This window comes from Nymphaea colorata, chromosome 5 (assembly GCF_008831285.2).
Source record: "Nymphaea colorata isolate Beijing-Zhang1983 chromosome 5, ASM883128v2, whole genome shotgun sequence".
Classification (NCBI taxonomy): Eukaryota; Viridiplantae; Streptophyta; class Magnoliopsida; order Nymphaeales; family Nymphaeaceae; genus Nymphaea; species Nymphaea colorata.
The window spans coordinates 16,875,662-16,882,965 of record NC_045142.1 but is presented as its reverse complement, the minus strand read 5'-3'; positions in this window follow the sequence as shown (position 1 = coordinate 16,882,965).

Below are 7,304 nucleotides of genomic sequence, written 5' to 3'. Positions count from 1 at the left end.
AGCTGCCAATTGGTAACATATTTATTACATGATTAAAAAAAACTTAGTACAATCAATTATCAGAAACTTCATTATTTTATCATCCAGCTAGTTCCGCCTCCAACCATGGTTAGTGGTAGCCAGAGTTAGGAATGTTGGACTTAGGGGCATTAATTTAAAGAATCTCATACCTATAGGGTCACTGGTGCATATAAAGAAGCAAGTAGTTGAAAGCTTACGTAAAAATGAAAATAAAGAAATTTGATAGGACCATTTTGGCAACTGCCTACACCAGCCCACGTATGACTCCACCAAAGGCTCTAGCCCCAATCTCCATTTTTTGTACTTCCAGGCATTTCATGGACCTGAAAATCAAAATAGGGTTCGTATAAAATTTTAAAATTAAATTCGAATTCAGACTGACAAATGCACATTTAAAATAAATAGCAAATTAAGTCGATTACTTGTTTGATGATTGAATGCAGTGCGGAACCTTCAACAATATATATTTATTTGGGTAATAGTGAAATTGAATCCATTCTATAGACCATTCGTTTCTAATAAATGTTTATAACAATCGGAATCAGAACCGAAACCCAAAGTGAAACAACCTGCAGGCTGTCGGTAAGATAAATCAGTATACTATATTTAAAAAAACAAGCAAAAAATAGAAGATAAAAAATCTTAAAAGTATTTAAAGATAATTAAATAACAACACGAGGCAACAGCCACTGAATACAACAGGTTTGCCAAACAATTCAAATTGACTTAAATTAATTCAGCCCAACTTTTATAAACACTGTTCTCAAATGCATGACATTTTAGTGGCCTTCCTTTCTTCTTCTCCTTGTTGTTCTTCTTCTTCCTCCTCCTCCCAACTGATTTTTCCCAAATAAAACCTCCCAGAAATCACTGCTGCTGCCTTCTCTCGCCGCTTCTGCCTCAGACGCATCTGTTGCCTTTCCCCTTCTCTTGCTGCTGCTGCCTCAGATGCATCAGTCGTCCCTCTTGCTCTTGCTGCAGCTCCGGCTCCCAGCTTCACGCCAGGTACCCCTTCGGCCTTCCTTTGTTCTTCTCCTTGTCGTTGTTCTTCTTCTTCCTCCTCCCAACTGATTTTGCCCAAATGAAACACGCCAGAAATCACTGCTGCTTCTTTCTCACGCCGCTGCTGCCTAAGTCACCATCAACACTCATATTCACTGCTCTTGAGGGACTGTTTGATACCTCCTCCTTTCCCCTTCCACAAGGTTTACAGGTCTTCTCGATCTCCCTCTCTTTCTCTCTGCTGCTTTGTGGCGTGGCCCCTTTTTCTTCTGTGAGTTTTTTAGAGTTTTTTGCTGAACTATGTTGCATTGATGATGTATTTGACAGAATAAAGGGTATGATTATGTGCTTGATTACAATGAGAAATAGGTTTTCCTATTCACATGCAGAGAAGTAGATGGCAGGTGGCAGAGTTCTCTGGGCTTGGAAGCATAAGCTTTTGGGATGGTAAAACATGGGGCATGTTTGATAATGTTGCATAAAAAAGAATTCTTGTGTTTTATGTTCTGGTCATTGCATTCTATGCATACCGTATTGAATAATTTCATGTTAAAGGTAACCAGCCTAACTCCTAGCATTCTTTTCCCTAACCATCCTTGTTTCTTTTCTGCATATCTTATTGAATTATTTCGTGTTAAATGTAGCCAGCCTAACTCCTAGCATTCTTTTCATTGGGGGAAGATGTCCAGAGCAAATGGTCTGCACTCACTCGTCATCCATCATTTCCTCTACACTTTTAAGGGTGGCTTGGCAACGTGAACATTTGACAAAACATTTGGCACAACACCATAACAGCTTACTTTCGAGGGTTTAACCATAGACTCTCGAGCCAACATGTACCTAAAGTTCATTTCAAATTAAAGAGTTATTGTGTTCTAAGTTTAACATATACACTATTCGAGTAACTAACATATATTTAAGTATAATAATGTAATTGGTGTGCCACTGCTCGTGACATCAAATAGGTAATTTTTCACTGGGAAACAACACAGGGATCCCCTCGTTTTATTGAAATATAAAATAGGTTATTAAATATACATTGACAGTAATTAATCCATTGTCTATATCACTGATTTCTAGACACTAACATTGCAACACTTTGCCAGGGAAAGTCTCATAGTGGCTGAGGACAGTAGCTAGTCATGTAAGCAGTTCGGGCATCGTTTATAGGGGATTGCATGCATATTTTTGTGTTGCTGCACCGTTTTCTGCAATCCAAGCATTGTTAAAGTTATAACATTTCAATATTTTTGTTTTGAAGGCTTCCAATGACAAACTGGTAAGAAGCATAGACATTTTAACATATTCATTTTAACATATTCTTTAGTGGTCGTTTGGCAGTTGATACACTTTGTGAATGTTTCATAAATATATTCCAAAGTTTTGAGCTGATTCATAAAGCATCCCATTCATCAAACAATTCCTTAGAGGTTGTTTGATTGTCGTCCTATATGATAGAATGGACTGGACGTCCTGTATACCAGTGTCCTGTTCTTATGGACTATGGTGTTCTTTGTCCAGAATTTTGATGGTCATAAAACAAAACACCATGCCCCTTTTGTCTGACATTTGTCTTTCTTATGTTTTTCCTGTTTGTTCTGTCTGTCCTAATGACATTTCTCTCTCACTCTCCCTCCCTCTCTCTCTCTCTCTCTCTCTCTCTCTCTATATATATATATATATATATATATATATATATATATAAAATCAGCTTCATTTTTAGACTGGTTTTTCAGGGTTATTTTCTCTCCTTAAGATCCCACTAATCTTTAAAGCAGAAGACAGTTATGAAGGAAGGAAAAGAAGGTGAGAAAGTAGAACTGAAAAATAAAAAACCAGTATCTCAAGAAACCTATTGCACTCGTTTCTTTTACATAATTAAAATTCATTGTTTTGTATCCTCGTTGTCATTTGTTTACTACATAGAAAATGTGTTGCACCAGCTGTTATGTATGTAAATTATATATTTATTTATTGTGTAAAACATCAAGAGGGCACAAATAACAAAAAATGTTCTGTTCAAGGGTCATACGATCTTCACTAAATTATATTCTTGATTGTAAAAAAAAACATTATAGCTGGTGTGGGCAATCAGCCACACCAGCCCACAATATCAGATCCCTAGTGAACAAATACAACCACAACCACAAAACAAGCTATTGGCAACGACCAATAACCCTATTTCCATTGCCAATACTCATCCCCTCGCAAAAACCAAGACTCGCCCTTGTCCTTTGTAGTGTAGCAAAAAACTTTTGGGTAGGCTAATGGTCGTTGCCAGTAGCCTCAGATCACCTGCCGATGTTTTAGAAGTGCAAGGACAGGGAAGCCTGGGCATCCGGCCCCGGTACCAGGTACTTGGCTTGATACCGGGCCTGAAAGACCAGCCCAGGTCGGCCTAATGGGGCCCGATTCGGCCTGATTAATTTTTTTATTCTTGTGTCATTTACCCGGGATTGCATGCAACTTTTTGTGTTTCTGCACCCTTCTCCAAAATCCAAGCAATGCTAAGTAATAACGTTTGAATATTCTTGTGTTGAAGAATCCCAATCACAAATTGATCAAGAACAGTATCCCTTACGTTACCCACAGTAAGCGTTGAACATGCTGTAAGAGGGAAAGTATTGAAGCTAAGTGTGGGTTGCTGTGCACCATTGCCTATACCAGTCAGTCAAAAGTATATTGTGATGATGATGGACCCACTTGCTGTCACATCATAGTGCCCACGTTTGATGTGACTCACGTGCCCTCCAGCCAAAAAGTCTTTGCTCCGCCACTAAAAAACGGGTTGAGATCACAAGTTGGCGGATTAGCATGAGCTTATTGTGTCATGAGAAATGAATTTTTTGATGGGATATTCATATGATCCATCTATTCTAGAAGGTTGACTGGAAATAGAGGAATGTCATCATACTTTAAACATGTTTAACGATTAAAATGGGTGATCAACAATGGATTGGCGAGATCATTTCTGAATATTCAAGGGATTCAAATAAAAGTTGGCCTATTTTTTTCTCTTTGAACTGGCCTTTGTGTCCAATTAAGACGAACCTCTACGGCTGGATGGTTATTTTTTTGCTTGGTGTTGATAAAAACCATTGCAAAAGATGCATTTGCAATGATCAATTGCTTGACCATGGTTTTCAAGGATGGAATACAACTTTTATGGCAGTTTTTAACAACACAAACTAACCATCCGAGCATAGAAACAGCTGTGATTTCAATACACACATACACACACATATATATATATATATATATTCCGTCTAGCATTGCTTTGTTTGATGCTTCTAGTATGCTTTCTATCTGGGAAGACCTTTGCACAATTATTTCCGATGCTGAAACAAGTACATGTTTTTTAGGATTTACCATCTTAGAAACTGATTTTGTTGAATTTGAATGAACCAGCAATTGTGGGACACCTGATACAGAATAGGCTCTAGGGAAATGGAGGTAAGGCTAAGGTTTCGGCCATCTTGTTGAGCAGTAGTATGAAATGCCCCTCTTGCTCACCTGATGCTAGGGAAGATCTCTATAGAGTGTTCTTATTTTTTTTAATTGGTTGAGTCTTACCACAAAAAATAAGGTCGACTGAATGCTAGTCGGGTCTGGCTCATGGCGATCATTTACCAACAATTGAGCCTTCACGGCCTTTATGATTGCAGCTGGCCCATGTTGGTTGGCTTTGACTCATGGTTGATGTTGAAAGAACAAGCCGACCTTGGCAGGACATGATGAAGCACAAAGTCAAGCAGGCGCCAACCTTGACTTCCTTGTAAATGAGTGAAGCCATTAAGAGAAAGCTTTAACTGCAATATTTCATGCTTGCTGGTCTACATATCAGATCTATGGGCAGCCAGCAGCAATCCCACTTAACTGCTTTATTCAATTATCTTCAGCATAGGAGGTTAGGAGCCCAGATAGAAGATCAAAATTCTAGATAAAGGACACTAGGTATAAATTTTTCAATTTTTAAAGAAAGAGAAAATTTGTTCAAAAATATTAACATAAAAATAAAAAGTTTTTAACATTTATGTAATTACCAATACTTAACGATAGAAAGTGTTGTGTCCATCAAAGGAGAGAAGAATATTTTGGTAATTTATTAAAAATATTCTCGTTAGTGTTTTTACTTTTTTCTACTTTCAATTTTGTCTTTACAATTTTTTTTAATGTGAATTAAAGTTATTTTAATCATTAACCATATTGACGTACAAAAAAAATTATGCATCAGTATAGCGACACTTAACCTATACCTTCCTCTACTCCTGCTAGTTCCTCTCAACAGGTGTTATGGGACTTATGGTCACCTTTTAAAGGTGGTACTGATTTTTATGAGTCACCTCCATCAGATGGGTAGAACCCTTGTGGCCTCCTTCCCGCAAAAAAACTACTTTAAAGAGGCCCACACACTAGTCCACATTTTTGAAAAATATGTTTGGTTGGCAAAAATTCATCATCCAAATGCCTTGGATGATGGCTAGAACAGAAAGGGAAAGGAGAAAAGTGAGGAAAGGATGGACAAAGAAAGAGAAAACATTTCGTTTCTAGGTCTTGCTTTTGTTTACAATTTCAAAAGGCGGACCAAAAAGGCATTGGATTTTCTTTACCATAGACCTTCCCTTAAAAGGATAAGGAAGCCTGGAATAACAACATATCTATTGAATCCGGACATGGTAGTACTCACTGTGGAAATATCTAGTGCCAAAGTCACTCAATGGGTAAGTCATGAATCCTTAACCTAAATCTATTTTACCAAAATTTTCTACCATATCAATCTACCCTTTTGTACAACCCAATAATTTCAAAAAATGATCCATCTATGAGGCCAATTGTATTTTTGTGTCTTTTTTTTTTGAGCTTAAGAGGTTGATGCATTGTTTAATCCGTGTTTCATTTCCTATAAAATTACTTATTTCCTATAAAATTACTTGGGTGCGCCCATAAGCTCATCTCTCTCTCCCACTCGCCAATGTGGACTACTATTTAAAATAAGAATAAAACATGTAATACCTATCTCTTTGTCTGTCTGTCTGTCTCTCTATCTGTATACATGCAAGAGAACTCAAATGGCATGGAGCTGTTTCTTTGTTTCTTTCTTCCACCACATTTTCACTTTCGGTGGTAGACAAGTCAAAAAGAGAGGAACCACCCTGTTGAATAGGAACCATTAGTTTACATGATATGGCAGTTCTATCATCGTTGATATTACAGTTCCAGACATGGTGGCAGAGACGCAGACATGGAGGTGGAATAAAAAGGCTCGAATCAAAATACTTATGTGAAGTTGGAAGATTGTGTTCCCATGGCAATATGGTGGCTATGGAAGAACATGAATTATGAATACCATGACAACAAGAAAAATTGAAATATGTTACATCAGAGGCAATTGACCGTCTTTTTATTATGATTCAACAAGTGCTAAATATGACTATTCAAGCAGAAGAACGAGTTTCCACAACTTTTGGTCCTTTTTTACGTAGGAAGTCTCTCACATATATCATCGGCTTCAACACAGATCAGCATCACCACAAAAGCATATAGAATACTGATATGCTAATGAAACCACATCTGAAAGATGCCTTGGTTTGATCGACCAACTTCCCCATCCCTACTTGAATGCTATTCACGTTACCTACACCACGGTCCTTATAAAAGAGATAGCAATGTCATTGAAAATTATATATATATATATAATATAGTATATATATATATACATATAAATAATATATATATAATATATATATACACACACACACACACACACTATTCCGAATGTGCTGTACTAGTGCAACTAGGGTGGAAGCGCTATGCCAGTTGATGGACATTTGGCTCTACTCACATGGGCATGGACATTATCGGATGCCGGATTTCAGTTTTCACTCAAACTGAAACTTGAATGATAACCTTGCTTAGATTATCTTGCAATCGAGCTATCATGTTCTAAGTGTAACATATATAGTTTTCCCGTACCTAACATATATGTTCAAGTATAATAATGTAATTGGTCTGCATGCCCATCCGGCAGCCACTGCTTGTGATATCAAGTAGGTAACTTTTTGCTGGGAAACTGCCGAGGGAGCCCCTCGCTTTATTGAAATGTCAAATAGGTAACTAAATAAATAAACAAATCCACTGCCTATGTCACTAATTTCTAGACACCAGCTGACATTGTAACATTTGGTGAGGGGACTATGTTGTCTGCCCAGCGGAGCTAAGGGTGGGTCGGTGTGCACCATATTTACCCATACCAGTTAGTCAAAAATTATATTGTGATAAAG